The sequence below is a fragment of the Podarcis pityusensis genome (assembly GCF_964106645.2).
Source record: "Podarcis pityusensis genome assembly, chromosome: W".
In the NCBI taxonomy this organism is placed as follows: domain Eukaryota; kingdom Metazoa; phylum Chordata; class Lepidosauria; order Squamata; family Lacertidae; genus Podarcis; species Podarcis pityusensis.
The window spans coordinates 31,452,504-31,470,508 of record NC_138045.1 but is presented as its reverse complement, the minus strand read 5'-3'; the positions used below and the strand labels follow the sequence as shown (position 1 = coordinate 31,470,508).

The 18,005-nt window shown below is 46.7% G+C and overlaps 1 long non-coding RNA gene across 1 annotated transcript in view; it reads right to left on the bottom strand.

Annotated features, from left to right (window-relative positions):
• LOC308467841 overlaps positions 1-16,047 on the bottom strand; it is a 232,708-nt gene extending 216,661 nt beyond the window's left edge. Inside the window, exon 1 of the long non-coding RNA XR_013981336.1 lies at positions 15,878-16,047. This is a non-coding gene — a long non-coding RNA (uncharacterized lncRNA). The remainder of the gene's footprint in view (positions 1-15,877) is intronic.
• Positions 16,048-18,005: the final 1,958 nt, after the last annotated feature.

Here is an 18,005-nt window from a genome sequence, read left to right as displayed (position 1 = left end):
TCTTTTTCTTTTTGTATGTTCCATTTCTTTTTTGGTATAGTATTATTTTGGATTCAATGTTTGTAATTTTTGTTATGATTCTGCATTGAAAATAATTTTTTTTTAAAAAAATTGTGTGCCCCACCCTCACCCCAAGTGCCTCCTCAGTGTCCAGGTTGCTGCACCGGAAAACCAACCCCCTTTCCCACTGCCTGCCCTGGTTGGTGATTGGCCCATTTTAGGGAATGCTGCACCCTTCCACTTTAACAAATTGTTAAACTGTGGAACTCGCTCCCACAGGAGACACTAACTTGGATGGTTTTAAAAGAGGATCAGACAAATTAATGGAAGAGGAGAGGGCTATCAATAGCTACCAATCCTGATGGCTGTGCTCTGCTTTCATAGTTTGAAGTTGTTATGCTTCCAAATGCCAGTTGCTGGAAACAACAGGAGCGGAGAGGGCTCTTGTGCTTGAGTCCTGCTTCCTGGTTTCTCAGAGGTAACTGTTTATCCACTGTGAGAAATGGATGTTGGAATAGATGGGCCTGTTGGTGAGGACCAGGTCCAAGATGGGTGATCCCCTTGTTGCTTCTTCCACCTTCTGGGAAATGAAATTGTCAGCAAGGCAATGGGTGAATTTGTTGGACCTTGCACTCTAGGCAAAGTGTATCTTGATTTTGACAAAGTCCTCCATGATATTCTTGCAAGGAAGCTGGTAAAATGTGGGTTGAACAAAGAAACTGTTTGGTGGATTTGTAGCTGGTTAACTGACTGAACACAAAGAGTGCTAACTAATGGTTCCTTGTAATCCTGGAGATAAGTGACAAGTGGGGTGTCGCAAGGTTCTGTCCTGGGCCTGTTGTCATTCAATGTCTTTATAAACAACTTAGGTGAAGGAAGTAAATTTGCAGATGACACCAAAACGGGAAAGGTAGCTAATGCTTCAGAAGGCAGAACCAGAATTCAAAATGACCTTATAACAGATGGGAGAACTGGGCCCAAACTAACAAAACAAATTTCAATATGGACAAATGTCAGGTTCTTCAGTTAGGCAGGAAGGACCAGCTTCACAAATATAAGATAGGGGGACACCTGGCTTACTAGCAATACATGTGAAAAGGATCTAGGGGTCTTGGTGAACCACAAGCTGAACATGAGTGAACAGTGTGATGCAGCAGCAGAAATAAAAAAGCTAATGCTATTCTAGGCTGCATCAACAGAAGTCAAGTGGCCAGATCAAGGGAAGTCATAGTCCCACTCTATTCTGCTTTGGTCAGACCACATCTTGTCGGACTGTTCAGGGATGCAGGAGAGGATATATTGTTTGGTTATAGCCTTTCCAACTTGTGTTAACAAGTTCACAGTTTAGCAGAGTAACATTCCCCTTTTTAAACACACAGCGGATGCATTTGGTCAGGCTCGCTAAAGCCTCTATAATAACTGTTCTGGTATTTTCCCCTTATTCACTCATAAAATATAAGACACGACACAGTCTTCTATAAAAGAATAAAAAGAGTTTACTCACATTCTATTCACAATCAGATCCCAGAAAGCAGACTTATCTTAGAAAAGTAACATACACCTGGAAACTATCTCATAAGCAGATGTTGCTTCTTCGATGCATATAGTCAAAAAAAGAGAGATGGCTGCCCTGCCCTGTGCTTTTGTCATTACCTGCACAGGTGAGGCCACACCCACCTCTAGTCACATGCAAAGGAAGTCTGTCCCAGCCCAGAAGGAAACAGGAAGTTTGCCTGCTGGCTGGGCAAACATTCCTCCCCATGTGTAAACATGTTCACTCTAGGAATGTTGTACTTGACTGCTCTTGTGTTTCACATCCCACACATCAGGAATACTGTGTCCAATTATGGGCACCACAGTTTAAGAAGGATTTTGACAACTTGGAAGGTGTACAGAGGAGGTCAACCAGGATGATCAAGGGTCTGGAAACCCAGCCTTATAAGGAACACTTGAAGGAGCTGGGTCTGTGTAGCCTGGGAAAGAGGAGAGTGAGCAGAGCTATGATAGCCATCTTCACATATGTCAAGGGCTGCCACATGGAAGAGGGAGCAAGCTTGTTTTCTCCTACTATGGAGAGTAGGACTCAAACCAATGGCTTCAAGTGACAAGAGAGGAGATTCCGACTAAACAAACAGAAAAACTTTCTGACAGTAAGAGCTGTTTGACAGTGGAATGGTCTCCCTTGGGAGGTTGTGGACTCTCCTTCCTTGGAGGTTTCTAAGTAGAGGCTGGATGTCACCACTGAGGGCGGCACTCACTGTGGGGCCTGCAACGCACCCAAGCCACACATGTCTCCTGGGAGAGACACGGTGGCTTGGATGCGCGCAGGCTCCGCACTGCCCCAAACGGTCCACCCGCCACCTCCCCCTCAGCTGTAGGGCGGCTGAGTGGGAGGAGACAGGAACACTCCTTGGAGGCCCCACAGAGTGTCCTACCCCGCCTTGCCCTGGCTTGCCCTGCCCCACGGGTAGCTGGCCTTGTCCCTGGGCACAGGGCGCGCGTGCTGCCCCAGGCACCCAATTGGCTTGCTCCGCCGCTGAATGGGGTAACTGTGCCCCTGAAGTGCATAGCCTGGGAGTCATTTGGACTCATAGCTGTCCATGGAGGCGCAGGTCAATTCTGTATCCAGGGCAGCTGTCTACCAGATCCACCCTACCTGCCCGTGGACTGTCTCGCCAGAGTGGTGCATGCTCTGGTTATCTCCCACTTGGACTACTACAACAAGCTCTACGTAGGGCTACCTTTGAAGGTGACCTGGAAACTACAACTAATCCTGAATGCGGCAGCTAGACTGGTGACTGGGAGTGGCCGCCGAGACCATTTAACACCAGTCCTGAGAGATCTGCATTGGCTCCCAGTACGTTTCCAAGCACAATTCAAAGTGTTGGTGCTGACCTTTAAAGCCCTAATCCATGGGTAGGCAAACTAAGGTCTGGGGCATAGGAATTTGTTCATTTCTTTTCTTCAAAATATAGTCCAGCCCCCCACAAGTTCTGAGGGACAGTGGACCAGCTCCCTGCTGAAAAAGTTTGCTGACCCCTGCCCTAAACAGCCTCAGCCCAGTGTACCTGAAGGAGCGTCTCCACCCCGACTGAGGTCCAGCTCTGAGGGCCTTCTGGTGGTTCCCTCACTGTGAGAAGTGAGCAACAGGGAATCAGGCAGAGGGCCTTCTCGGTGGTGGTGCCCGCCATGTGGAACACCCTCCCTTCAGATGTCAAGGAAATAGAGAACTACACAACTATTAGTAGACATCTGAAGGCAGCCCTGTATTGGGAACTTTTTAATGTTTGGTGTTTTATTAAGTTTTTATGTCTTGGAAACCACCCAGAGTGGCTGGGGCAACCCAGTCAGATGGGCAGGGTACAAACAACAACAACTATTATTATTATTATTATTATTATTATTATTATTATTATTATCTCTCCCCCTCCTTGCTTTATATTTTTATTGCAAAAGTCTTAAGCTCACAGAAGAATCACACATAAAATTGTGATGCATCGCTATAGCTATAATAAGATGCACAACTAACACTTAAAGATAAGTCAAGCACGAAAGAGCCCCACCCAAGGAGATTCACTTGGTGTCTGGATTTACAGCATTTTGAGCCATTCTCCACTCCCTTTGAGGCCCTAACTTCCTAAACTGAAACATGGTGGCTTCCAGGCATCCAGGTATGAGAAGGCTGTGGTTATATATAAGGCACTATTGTTTATCCACAAAGAAACCTCCTTCTTTCACACGTAAGTTCCAGAACAGAGCTTGCGGTCTAAAGGGGGGGGGGGGGCTGCATATGGACTCATGTTAAGTCCAGGTTGGAGCTGAGATGGATCCTGCAAAAACTGTCCTGAATTGTAGCTTAGCGTCCACCCTGCCCACTGGGGAAGAGAGTAGCACTGGCCCTCCTTGTGTGGGGAGCAAGCAGGCTGGCAGCTCAGCCTCTTCCCCCACCCCCCACCCCCTTCCCCCTTCCCACCTCCTGGTCTGACAGACACAGATTTGCTGGAGTTGTGAAGGCAACACCAAGAAAAAGAGGATCTGTGCAGGAAGCCAATGCAGAAACCTAGGCCCAGTTCAGTACCTTACTGGGGTTTCAATCTTCCAAGTGACCAATGCACAGAGAGTACAGGATGGACAGTTCAGCTGGGATCGTTTCAGGAGTGGAGGAGTTGCAGCTGTTGCAAATGGCCTTGGCATGGCCTGCTTTAAATCACTTACTTGGGAAATCCTTCTTGCTCTGCGTTGTCTGCTGAGCTGGAGAAGCAAAGGGCCCTCACGTGAGTCTCCAGGAGCAGAAACAGCCAGATCCTTGGGCTTAGGTTTCAATCCGGAAAGGATTGACTGGGGTTCCCCCTCACCCTCACAACGTGGGCACCCCCGTGTCAGGAGTCCCAGCCACTACTGGACCTTCATCCAATTCACTTCCCGCCTCCAAATGGTGGCCAAGGTGGACACAGATTAGTTGCCTCCTTGGCTTTCTCCATGGCCATGTGACCATGTTAAAAAAAGAAAAGAAATTGTGATATGAAATGCGGCTCATAAACCAGCATCAGAATGTGGCAGCAAGGAAGATAAACTGGGACCTTTGTCATAAATAAAGAAGGAGGGGAAAGGAAGTTGCTAAAGGATGCTTGTGGGGGCTTTCATGGCCAGAGAAGAAGCTCATTAAAAAAAAATGAGGGAGGAAGAGGAACTCAGCCTGATTTATTGCTCAGCCCTGCTGGGCCTTAGCAAGGTCTCCCCCGGGGCAGAGAGATGCCCTGCCAAGCCAGGCACTCTGCTGAGATGGAGGCTGGTGCCATGAGTGTGAGAGGTGAGTGCTGCCAAAGCCAGCATAGATAAGACTCCAGGCTCGCCGCCAGTTGCTGTCTTTTAGATTTATTTATACAGTTCAAAAAGGTTTCCAGAGCTTCAAAGCATGTCCGTCTCAGTATGCTTAGATGCCTCAAATGGCTTTTTTTTCTTACTTCCCCTTCCCCAGCAGGCTAATCGGTGGAAACCCCGCCTCCTAGCTTCTCTGTTCAAAGGATAGCTAGTTCCGGGCTGATCATCCCCTCTCCCTGCCTCTTCTTCACTGTCAGAAGATAGGCTGCTAATTAGCTCTTTTGGCTCTCTATAAGTGCTCCTCTCCTCCCTTGGGTCTTTTGCTGTGTGCATTTCCCTGACATCCACCCCCTCCTCAAAGGCCCACTCCCGTTCGGGAGACTCGACTGTACCCATCTCTCCTTCTTCTGGGGTGGTGGGGGAGAAGCCAGAAAAACTACCCTCCTCCTCATCCGTATCTGCGAACACCTCCCTCCAACCCGCAGTTCCTGGTGTTCCCCAATAGACGCCTTCATTTTCTTCCTCCTCCTCGTCCAATGATGGGAAACCCTCGAATTCCTCTTCGTCGTCTGTTGTTTCGAACACCTGTTGAAGAAACCTACCCCGGGGTTTGGGTTTGTCAGCGAAAAAACTGTGGAACTCCTCCACCAGGCCTTCGTCGGTGATACTGTCTTCCGGGACCCAGGTATTCTCTGATGTCGGGGCCCTTCCCACGCCACCAAATATTCCAAATGTCCCCCATTCCAGCGAGAATCCAGTATTTCCATCACAGGGGACTGTTATATGTATAACATCTGTTTGTTCTCTTCTCTGGATCATGTTTTGCCACTTGATGCTTTTGGGGGAGGATGTTGGGAAAAAGCACCAAGGCAAAAGCCAGCTCCAGATGGCTGGAATGCAAAACAGGTTTGCAGATGTACTGTTGGAGAAAAGGTGGAGCCTATTCTCTGTACTGAGCACCGGATGTTAGCTCAGTGTGTCATATGACCTGTGCTGGAAGTACAGGGGAGGAGTTGTGACTCTTCTAATGGAGACTGAAGGGTGCAGTCACATTTCTATGTACTGTTGAGTGACAGGAATAAAACATGTAGAAAGGACTCCTGTCTGTCTCATTTCTCCTCCCTGGGGAGAATGCAGGGAGGGAGAGAGAAGCAGAGAAGCAGAGGGTGTGTTCTTCTCACGACTAATGAGAAGAATCGCCGGGTTTGTTTACCTAGCCTGCCGGGATCGCAGACGGACGGTAAACACAGTATCTCGCTCAATTGCCTCGGGGGAGGCCAGGTACCTCTGCCTGTGAGCTGAAGATACTAACAGTTACACTGCTCCCTTTCCTCCATTTCGGGTGGTGGGCTTTCCCCCTCCCCACTACCCTGCCTCCTGTCGGAAATCGAGCCTTTATCAGGAGAAACTGGCAACTCTCTAGGCACCCGGCTTGATCTCCTGTTGACCTCCCTGTCTGCATTCCCCAGCAGGATACAGGCTAGGTCGCGATAGGCGATCCTTCTCAGCGTGAAAAGAACACCCCCCCCTCTTTCCTGCCCCCCCTCCGAGCAGGGGAAAGAGATAGACAGAAACGTATTTACATTCCTTTATTTCTGTCTTTGCAGCATTACAAAAGCATGACTGCTCTCTTCAAGCTCCAGCAGTCGAGAGAGAAAACGCTTCCTGTACTTCCTGTACAAGAGCAAAAGGAAGAGCTCATATTACACTCTGAGCTAATTCCGGTGCATTGCCCTGTGAATTGACTGTCCCTCTGGGAACCTTCTTCTCTGAAGCCAAGATGACATGGACTAGAATTGATCAAATATGGGTAACTAGAGGAATGGCACCAAAGATAAAGAAAGTGGAAATCTGCCCAAAAACTTGCTCCGACCATAACGCTGTAAGGATGGAGATGAAACAAATATCAACTGGCTCCTTCAGATGGAGGATGAATTACACCTTATTTAGAGATGAAGAAGTGTATAAAAAGGCCCAAAAAACTTTGAGAGACTATTTTGAAATAAATATGAACACCAATGTAGAAAAAAGAGTAATCTGGGATGCAAGCAAAGCTGTCATGAGAGGGTTTCTGATACAACAGAATGCAATAAAGAAGAGAAGTCAAAATGAGAAGAAAGATAAAATTTTGGAGAAAATAAAAGAAAGTGAGAAGAAACTGAGAGCAAAACCAAAGTCGCAGGAGATTTTGAGAGAAATAAAATTATACCAAGTACAATATATGGAAATGATGAATCAGGAAATAGAATGGAAAATTAAACAAATGAGACAAAAAACATTTGAATCAGCTAACAAATGTGGAAAACTGTTGGCCTGGCAAATGAAAAAAAGACAAAAATTAAATACTATTACAAACTTAGAAGTGGAAGGAAAGAATATACATAACCCAATCAAGATTAGAAACTGTTTCCAGAGGTATTTGAAACAATTATACACACAAGGGCCACAGAAAGAAATGGACATAGACCGATTTTTGAAGACAAATGGATTACAAAAAATCTCCCAAGAAAGCAAATTAATGTTGAACTATAAAATATCTGAACAGGAAGTAGAAGGTGCCATTCAAAATATGCAATTGGGCAAATCTCCAGGACCGGATGGGCTGACTTCTAGATATTATAGATCTTTGAAAGAGTGGCTATTACAACCTTTGAAGGAAGTCTGCAATGAAATATTGGAAGGGAAAAGGGCACCAGAGTCGTGGAAAGAGGCGTACATTACACTTATACCGAAAACAGAGACTGAAAAGACTCAGCTTAAGAACTACCGCCCTATATCGTTACTTAATGTGGATTACAAATTTTTTGCAGACATTTTGGCCAAGAGATTGAAAAAAGTATTGATGGAAGAGATTCATAAAGACCAAGCGGGCTTTCTCCCGGGAAGACACTTGTCTGATAATTTGAGGAATATAGTTGATATTTTGGAAAAATTAGAAGTGAATATAAATACTAAAGCAGTTCTGATATTTGTGGACGCGGAGAAAGCCTTTGACAACATCTCTTGGAGTTTTATGAAGAAGAACCTACAGGGGATGGGGGTAGGCCAAGGTTTTGAAAATGGTATAGGTGCAATATACTCTGAACAAAAGGCTAAATTAATTGTAAATAATGTGGTGACGGAAGAATTTAAGATAGAAAAAGGAACACGACAGGGGTGCCCAATCTCCCCACTGCTTTTTATATCGGTCCTGGAGGTTCTGCTGAACATGATTAGAAGGTTAAAGGCATACAGGTCGGAGCCAAACAGTACAAACTGAGAGCATTTGCAGATGACTTAGTATTGACGTTACAGGAGCCAGAATCTAGTACTAAAAGGGTTTTAGAACTAATTCAAGAATTTGGTCAAGTGGCAGGATTTAAACTGAACAAGTTAAAAACTAAGGTTTTAGAGGAAAATTTAACACCGATTGAGAGAGGTTTCAGAATGAGACAGGTTTGACTGTGGTTAAGAAAGTGAAATACCTGGGGATTAATATGACAGCCAAAAATGGGAACTTATTTAAAGATAATTATGAAAAATGTTGGACGGAAGTGAAAAAAGTTTTAGAAATTTGGTCAAATTTGAAGCTTTCACTGTTGGGTCGTATTGCTGTGATAAAAATGAATGTATTGCCTAGAATGCTGTTTTTGTTTCAAACATTGCAAATTGTGGACAAGATGGATTGTTTCAAGAAGTGGCAGAGAGATATTTCTAGATTTGTCTGGCAGGGCAAGAAGCCCAGAATAAAATTTAAGATATTAACTGATGCAAAGGAAAGGGGTGGATTTGCCCTGCCAGACTTTAAACTTTACTATGAATCAGCAGCTTTTTGCTGGTTGAAAGAATGGCTACTTCTTGAAAACACAGACATTTTTGACTTAGAAGGTTTTAACAATGTATTTGGATGGCATGCATATCTGTGGTATGACAAGGTCAAAGCGCATAAAGCATTTAAAAACCATATTGTCAGGAAAGCATTGTTTAATGTTTGGATAAGATACAAGGATTTATTGGAAAACAAAACCCCAAGGTGGCTGTCACCGATGGAAGCGAAAGCTCTGAAAAGGCTCAATATGGAGGCCAAGTGGCCAAAATATTGGGAAATTTTGGAACAAGATGGAGATAGACTGAAACTGCAGAGTTTTGAGAAACTAAAAAATAAAGTGCGAGACTGGCTTCATTATTATCAGATAATGGAGGCATATAATTTGGACAAGAAAATTGGCTTCCAGGTGGAAAAATCAAAATTAGAAACAGAACTGTGGGAACCCAAAACTAAGATTTTGTCAAAGATGTATAACTTGCTGTTGAAATGGAATACTCAGGATGAAACGGTGAAATCTGCTATGATTAAATGGGCACAAGATTTTGGACATAACATTATGTTTGCTGACTGGGAACAGTTGTGGACCACAGGTATGAAGTTTACGGCATGTAATGCTTTAAGAGAGAATATTATGAAAATGATATACAGGTGGTACATGACCCCAGTCAAGCTTGCAAAAAATTATCATTTGCCCGATAACAAATGTTGGAAATGTAAAGAAACTGAAGGTACATTCTTTCACCTTTGGTGGACGTGCCCAAGGATTAAGGCTTTCTGGGAAATGATATATAATGAACTGAAAAAGGTATTTAAATATACCTTCTTGAAGAAACCAGAGGCCTTTCTCCTGGGCATAGTCGGTGTCAGGGAACTGCCATCGGAAGGAAGGGAAGTGAAAGGGCTCACACAGGTTGGGAGAGACTCAGCAGCTGAAGAGGGAACCAGTAGGGGGAGAGGAGCTGAGCTGAGGGAAAGTGAGCTGGAGGGATGGCTCAGAGACACTTCCAGCGAAAGCAGTGGGGAGGTTTCAGGACCTCCTGTAGGGACACCCACTCCTCGCCGGAAACTGTCACGCAGAGAGTCCAGAAGACGTGTTTCCGTTAAGGAGCTTTTATGTTGGAAGCGATTCCGAAAGCAACCACTGTCGGAATCTGCCAGCGACTGACGGAGCCATGTTTAAGGGGCTCCGTTACAGACAGAGGTTTGCAAACTTGACCAAACTCTGAGGGACTTGGATTTTACACACAAGCAGCTCATCGTCCCATCACAGCATTCCGACAGTCTTCGTGAGCAGCTTGTGCAGGAGAAGGCATCATGAGCAACCCAGCCGGAACCGGAGAAGCAGGAGCTGGAGCGGGTCCAAGCCTGGAAGAAAGGTACCGGGTGTTGGAGGTCCAGCTAGCGCTGCAGACGGCGAGGCTTGAGGAGAGGAGGGCTCAGGATGCAGACAAAAAGGGGAAAGACACCCAGCTCGCCAGAAAGGTACCAGGATTGGTGCAGAAGTTTGGGGGGGAGCCCAAAGACTATCATGGCTTTCGGACAGAGATGCAATATGCCCTCAATCTGCAGTTTGATGAATTCCCTGACGAGGAATCACGAGTGGCTTTCGTGATTGGGCATCTTGAAAAGGGGGCGAGAGACTGGGTTAGACCCCTGATGGCAGCGAATAGTGACGTCCTAAAGGACACGATGAAGTTCTTTCGCGCCATGGATCTGATGTTTTCCAGCGATATTGAACAGGGAGTGGTGCGCAGACAGTTAATGGCTTGCAAACAGGGGAGCCGATCTGTCCGTGAGTACTGGACTGAGTTCACCATGTTGATCCATAAATTGGGGTGGGATCTATCGGCGGAACCCATTCAAATGCTCTTTGAAGAAGGGCTTTCTTCGGCTGTGAAAGACGAACTTTCCCGGGCGCCCAGGGCGGAGTCTATGGACCAGCTGACCAAATCAGCGCTGACCATAGGAGCGCGCCAGGAGGCGAGAGCATTGGAGAGGCGGGAAGGGAAGGGGGAACGTTGGAAGGAGTTCCGCATTCCAGACATTCCAGAGCCAACTTTCCCGCCGGCAGAGCCGATGGAAATCGGAACAGCGCGCGCGCGCGCAGTTTCAAAGCCCAGTGAGGGGGGAAAGAAGGAGGGAAAAGGCGCCCGGAAATGCTATCTCTGCCAACAGCCAGGTCACTTTGCCAGAGTCTGCCCCCAGAGGAAGGAATGGCAAGGGATGGTAGGAGCTGTGGAGGGAAGAGAGGAAGAAATACTGGAGCAAGTAAAAGCCAACGCCTGGCTGCCACCGTCGGGGCACAGCAGCCAGGCCAAAGAGCAGTGAAAGTGCCCACGCCAGAACCTCCTAAACCCGCCCTAGTGATAGAAGTGGCGCTAGAGCTGCCAAACGGACACCCTCTAAAGATAAAGGCGCTGTTGGACTCAGGCAGCTCCTGCAATTTCATGAGCAAAGAGTTTGCAGCTGAACACCAGATACAGACGATCCCTTTAAGCAACCCCCTGCAGGTGACCACGATCGATGGCAGGGAGCTGTTGGGAGGAGAAGTCAGCTTGCAGACCGTCCCAATGATAATGAAGGTGGCAAGGCACACCGAACTGATAGCGTTTAATGTGGCCACCTTGGGAGGAGCTCCCATTATATTGGGGATGAGCTGGCTAGCGTTACATGATCCGCTGGTGGGCTGGCATCAGAGAGTGGTTTCTTTTGGTTCAGCACATTGCTTAGAACACTGCAAGGAGGGAAAGGGTTTGGCAGGGGCCCAAGCCACCCTAGCAGGGACTGAAGTAACGGAGAACGTGAAGGTACCACGACAATACGCAGATCTCCGCGACGTCTTCAGCGAAAGGGAAGCTGACCAACTACCTCCGCATAGAACCTTTGACTGTCAAATCAATTTACTCCCTGGGGCACAGCTCCCTGTAGGCAAGCTGTACGCCATGTCAGACAGAGAGATGCAGGAGCTAAGAGAGTTCATTGACAAGAACCTGAAGAGAGGGTTCATCAGAGAGTCCAGGGCGGTGGGGGGCAGCCCAGTGTTTTTTGTGGATAAAAAAAACACGAACAAGCCGAGGCTGGTGTGTGACTTCAGGGCCTTAAATGCAGTGTCAGAACCAGTGGCTTTCCCTATGCCCAGGATTGACGACATTTTGACAAGGGTGCGGAAGGGAAAGATTTTCACAAAGCTGGACCTAAGGGGGGCGTACAACCTGATACGAATAAGGAAGGGGGATGAATGGAAAACCACCATGTTCACCCCTTTAGGGGCATTTGAATATTTAGTTATGCCCTTCGGCCTACAAGCAGGCTCCGCATGCTTTCAATCGTTTATGAACCACGTCCTGGGGCCTTTGCTTTACAAGAATTGTGTGGCCTTCTTAGACGACGTGTTGGTGTATTCTGAGAATGAGGAGCAGCATGTGAGAGACGTCAGAGAAGTGTTGAGCAGGCTGCAAGCCAACCAGCTGTGGGTGAAACTGGAGAAGTGTCAGTTTCATACCAAGGAGGTGGAATTCCTGGGGTATCGCCTGTCAGACAAGGGATTGGCCATGGATCCCGGCAAGGTCCAGGCGGTGCTGGAATGGAAAACACCCAAAACAAGGAAGGATGTGCAGAGGTTCCTAGGATTTGGGAACTTCTATCGTAAGTTCATCCGAAACTTTGCCCACCTGACGGCGCCCATTACGGACTGTCTCAGCAGTAAGAAGAAGTTCGTTTGGACTGAGGAGGCGGAGCGAGCATTTGAGGAACTAAAAAAGGCCTTCGCCTCGGAACAACAACTCCTGCATGTGGATTTACAAAAACCGATGAGAGTGGAAACTGACGCATCAGACAGAGCGATTGGGGCGGTGCTTCTGCAGCCGGGGAAGGAGGAGTCAGAGTGGAGACCGTGTGCCTTTTTTTCGCGAAAGCTGAACCAATCCGAGAGGAACTACACGGTGTATGACCGAGAACTACTAGCCATTCATGAGGCGTTCCGGAGATGGAGGCACCTGCTAATTGGCGCACAACATAAGGTGCAAATGTGCACTGACCACAAGAACCTAGAGTATTGGAGGACGGCACGAGTGCTCAACCAACGGCAAGTGAGATGGGCCCAGGAGTTCTCCAAATTTAACTTTGAGATTTGTTACGTGCCAGGCCCAGAGAACATTAGGGCGGACGCTCTCTCACGCAAACCTGAATATTTGGAGGGGGAGGGAGCACCCGAAGAGAGACAGGTCATTCCAGAGGACCGCTGGGTGTGTGGGGCGGCATTGGTGGGACAAAGAGAACTGGTAGAGGAAACAGAGAATGATGAATACGCCCAGAATAAGCTCAGAGGTCTTAGGGGTGAGGGAGAGGAACCAGGGGGTTTCGAGGAAAGAAATGGAGCTTTGTATTACAAAGGGGCACTGTATATCCCTGAAGGAGACTTAAGGGGGAGGGTACTCAAGCAGTTGCACGACAGCCCCACGGCGGGGCATTTTGGACAACACAAAACCATGTGGTTGGTCACCAGGGAATTTTGGTGGCCTAAGGTGAGGGAAGATGTACGGGAGTATGTAAGAGGGTGTGAGCAATGCCAGCGAGCCAAAGGGGAGAGGCGGGCACCGGCGGGACTATTAGAACCCTTACCAACCCCAGAACGACCTTGGGAGGCAGTGTCGATAGATTTTATGACTGATCTGCCGAAGTCCAAGGGGAAAACAGCCATCATGGTGGTGGTAGACCTACTAACAAAGATGTGCCACTTTGTAGCCTGCTCGCATGCAGTCACGGCGGAAGAGACAGCGAAGTTATTTGTAGAACACATTTTTAGGTTGCACGGAGTGCCATTGAGGGTGGTCTCAGACCGAGGAAAACAATTTACTTCCAGGTTCTGGAGGAAGCTCATGAGCTTACTGCAGGTGGAGGTCAACTTTTCGACTGCCCGGCACCCTGAAACCAACGGGCAGGCGGAAAGAGCAAACGGTGTCCTCCAGCAATACCTGAGGTGTTATGTCAATGACAGAGAGAATGACTGGGTAGAAAAGTTGGCGCTGGCGGAATTTGCCTACAACAATGCCGAGAATGTGTCCACAGGGATGAGCCCCTTCTTGGCTAATTATGGGTGTCATCCCAGGGCTTTCCCAGGGGGAGAAGGGGAGAGGTGGAGCGTCCCGGCAGCCGAGCATTTTGTAGAAGAAATGGAAGCAATCCATCGTCAGCTCCAAATCAACTTAGAAAGGGCGAAGGAAGAATACAAGAGGCAGGCAGACAAGAACCGAAGGGAAGGAGAACCGGAGTCAGAAAACACTTGGGTAATGGCAGAAGATATCAATGACGAGGTATTGATAGAAACGTTCCATCAAAGGTTCCCAAGGAAACCTCAGCCTGTGGAGAGGTTCCGGAGGGAATACTTTGGGACCACCGATGAGGAGGAGGAGTTGGAAGGATTCTCGGACTCGGAAGGGGAAGGGGAGATGGACTCTGAGGAGGAGGAGTACTTCGAGACCAGGAACCGCAACAGGTGGAGAGAAGTGTTCGAGACATCGGAAGATGAAGGAAGTTCATTCCGGGGTTTTGCCTCCTCACCGCCCGTAGAGGAGGGGGCGAGAGGGGATGAAGGGGGCCCTGGAGGGGAGGTGGATGTCAGGGAACTGCCATCGGAAGGAAGGGAAGTGAAAGGGCTCACACAGGTTGGGAGAGACTCAGCAGCTGAAGAGGGAACCAGTAGGGGGAGGGGAGCTGAGCTGAGGGAAAGTGAGCTGGAGGGATGGCTCAGAGACACTTCCAGCGAAAGCAGTGGGGAGGTTTCAGGACCTCCTGTAGGGACACCCACTCCTCGCCGGAAACTGTCACGCAGAGAGTCCAGAAGACGTGTTTCCGTTAAGGAGCTTTTATGTTGGAAGCGATTCCGAAAGCAACCACTGTCGGAATCTGCCAGCGACTGACGGAGCCATGTTTAAGGGGCTCCGTTACAGACAGAGGTTTGCAAACTTGACCAAACTCTGAGGGACTTGGATTTTACACACAAGCAGCTCATCGTCCCATCACAGTCGGCCAATTGGTGCCAAAGAACGACAGAACCTTTTTTATGTATGCCACAACAGCAGCAAGAACACTCATTGCAAAGTATTGGAAGACACAAGATCTACCCACTCTGGAAGAATGGCAGATGAAGCTGATGGACTATATGGAACTGGCAGAAATGACTGGCAGAATCCAAGACCAGGGAGAAGAGTCGGTGGAAGAAGATCGGAAGAAATTCAAAGACTATCTACAGAATTATTGTAAAATCAATGAATGTTAGAATGATGTTGGATAGAAATTAAGTGGTTTCCAGCTGTAATGCTTTAAGGGATTATGAAAAATGGGTTGTTAATAGGTAAAAATTTAACGTTACTATTTTAAGACTAAAGATTAGGATAAATAAAGAAGGGTAAGGATTTGCTGAACCAACAAATTGAACTGGAATACAAAAAAGGGAGGTATGAGGAGGTCCGGGAAACAAGCTAAAGGAAAACAAGCAATGGAAAATCTGTGTGTTTTTAACTATTTTTATTTTGTATTTTTGTTATTTTTTTCATTTTTATTGTAATACTTTAAAAAAGCTTAATAAATATCTTATAAAAAAAATGAATTGACTGTCCCTCTGTTTCCCACGGAACAGTCCTAACATTCCATCATGTGCTGTTTTCAAGCTAGCAGCTCGCGGCTGCGTTACTTCTATATCGTAACATACTCCCCCATATGAATCAATGTGCGCTGCGAGCAAAGCTTGATCCAGAGAAGAAAACAAACAGTTGTTATACATGTAACACTCCCCTGTTGTTTCAGTTCCACCCTTGGAACTACCCACCACTGGTTTCCCCAGTGTACCTCTCTGGTTGTCTGACTTCCAAGGAATGAGTGCATCTGCATTACCTTGGCTAGGGAATGTAGTGTTACACTTAGCAACTCCCTGTTGTGTCTTTGTCTCTGACTTAGACACACCTTTAACCTGTCTTGAGTTGTCAACAATAGTAACACATGCTACAGCTGAATTAGCAAACTCTTTTGAATACCTCTTGGGTGGTACACCCTTTGTAACTCTCTCGGACCTGCGTATGAGGTGCTGATCCTCTCTGCTCACTGGTTCAGTCTCAGGACTCTTTGGAGAACCAGTTCCGATAGTAAACAGTGGTTCACCGTTCACCTGTGAAGGTCTATCCATTGTGTGAGATTTCCTCTCAATGACTGTGTCAACTGAGCTCTTTGAGCTATCACTGTTACTCTCAGTACAGTAAAATCATCATCGTCATCTGAATTGTCCTCAGTGGGAAATGTGTGAACAATTACTCTCTCCTGTTCAGGAGCACTCTCTAGAAATTTTGTGAGAATCACCTGACCAGATTCAGACAAAATTACTCTATAGAGACCCTTTTCATAACCCACAAAAATGCCTCTAGTATTCTTTACTCCAACTGGAGCATCAGATTTCACATAAGACCCAAAAACCTTAAAATGGGCAACAGAAGGTTTTCTGTGGAATAGCTTTTCACAAGGAGAACTTCCCAAACCTTTTGAAACCTTTCTCAACCAAGAGTAACAATAACACAATATTGATTCCGCCCAATACTCATGTGGCAAATGTGAACTCAGCAATTGTGCCTTCATCCCATTTTGCAATTCTTTGTTCACTTGCACACAGACACTTTTGTTCCATGCATCTGCTGAAACAGCAGTCTTGTGCCTTATCCCTTTCTTATCCAGGAAATCCTGAAAATCCTGCAAAGGAAAAACTGGCTTTTCATCTGTGAAAAGACAATCAATGTTAGCATCATAAACATTATTAACCTTGTCACAAAACTCTTTAAACCTTTCTAAGGCTTCTTGTGGTTTGTGCATTATGTATATCCACACATAATGAGAGAAATAATCCACACACACAAGATAATATCTTGCATTGCCTCTAGATGGTGCTAGAGGACCAATCACATCAGCATACACTCGCTGAAAAGCTTTGGTTACTTGCATCGTCTTCTGGACGTTTTTCTTCACACCTGCAAGAGAAATCATGTTAGACTCAGATGCATTACAATTTATGCAATCACTTTGATCAAAAGTCAACAAATACAGTCCATCTTTCTCTCTGGCAGAAAGATACAGCTCTCCATCTTTGAAGATTTTGCAGCTTTCTCTATCATAGGACAAAATCAGTCCTTTCTTTGTGATCTGCGAAACACTCAGCAGATTGAACTTTAAATCAGGAACCAAATACACATTGTTAATAGTCAAGTTCAGACTCTCAAGATACACAGTTCCAAACCCGGTCGCTTTCAGCTCCTGGCCATTGGCCTGTTTCACAGTGAAGCTTTGCTTCTTAAACGTTGAAAACAGTCCTCGGCGCGACGTCATGTGTTGCGTGCAACCCGTGTCAAGAACAAAAGCGTTCTCCGTTGAAAATTCGGCTTTTGTTGACAGCAATGCTTTTGCAGGTTTCACCTGGGACTTGGTACGACTTTTGCCTGACGCCTCAGGCTTTGCAGAGCTCCCCTTAGCTCCTTTCTGTTGACGTGGCTTCTTACAATTCCGCTGAAGATGCCCAGTCTGTCCACAATTGTAACAATGGACAACGTTCAAAGCAACAGCCTGTTCCTCACTTGCAGTAGCAGTGGGGGTGTCAGAACTCCGAGCTTCTCTCCCCCTGTCTTTGACATCTATTGCAGCAAGTCTGTCTCTCTCATTGAGAACCACCGAACAAATTCTCTCCACCGTAAGATCTCTGGCAGGTAGAGAACCCAGCTGACTTGCAACTGTTTTATAAGTCCGATTAAGGCTGTTAATAATCATGAAGCAGAATATCTCTTCCTGAAGAGGGAAATTGTGTTGCGCCATCTGCTGGCGTAAGAATTTCATCTCTGTCAAATGCGCTTGTACATCTCCATCAGGCGCTAGCCTCAGATTGGTCAGTTTTTCAAAATGCAGCAACGCTGAAGAACCAGCATCTCTTTGATGTATTCTACGCAGCGTTTGCCAAATCTCACGCGCGTATTCCAAATCCTGAATATGCACGAGTTGATCATCTGAAATACACAGAATTACGGCCGTCCTGGCTCTCACATTCTGTGAATTCCAACCTGGCGTTGGTGCAGCAGGGATGGGGTTTTCAATCACCCCAAAAATCCTCTGATTCTGAAGCAGGGCTTTCATCTTTACAGACCATGAGGAATAATTGTCATTAGTCAGTGGAGGTGGGTAAGGTAAGCCTCCCCCCTTCTTGGCATCCATTTTGAATCCAAGCCTCAGCTCTCACTCTCAAGCCTGTAAAATCCAAGAGTCTATTGGGTTGTTTACTGCCTTTCACTTGGCAGCTAAACACAGGCAGCTCTGGAAAGTCCCTCCAAGAGCAGTGATACAACAGACAAAA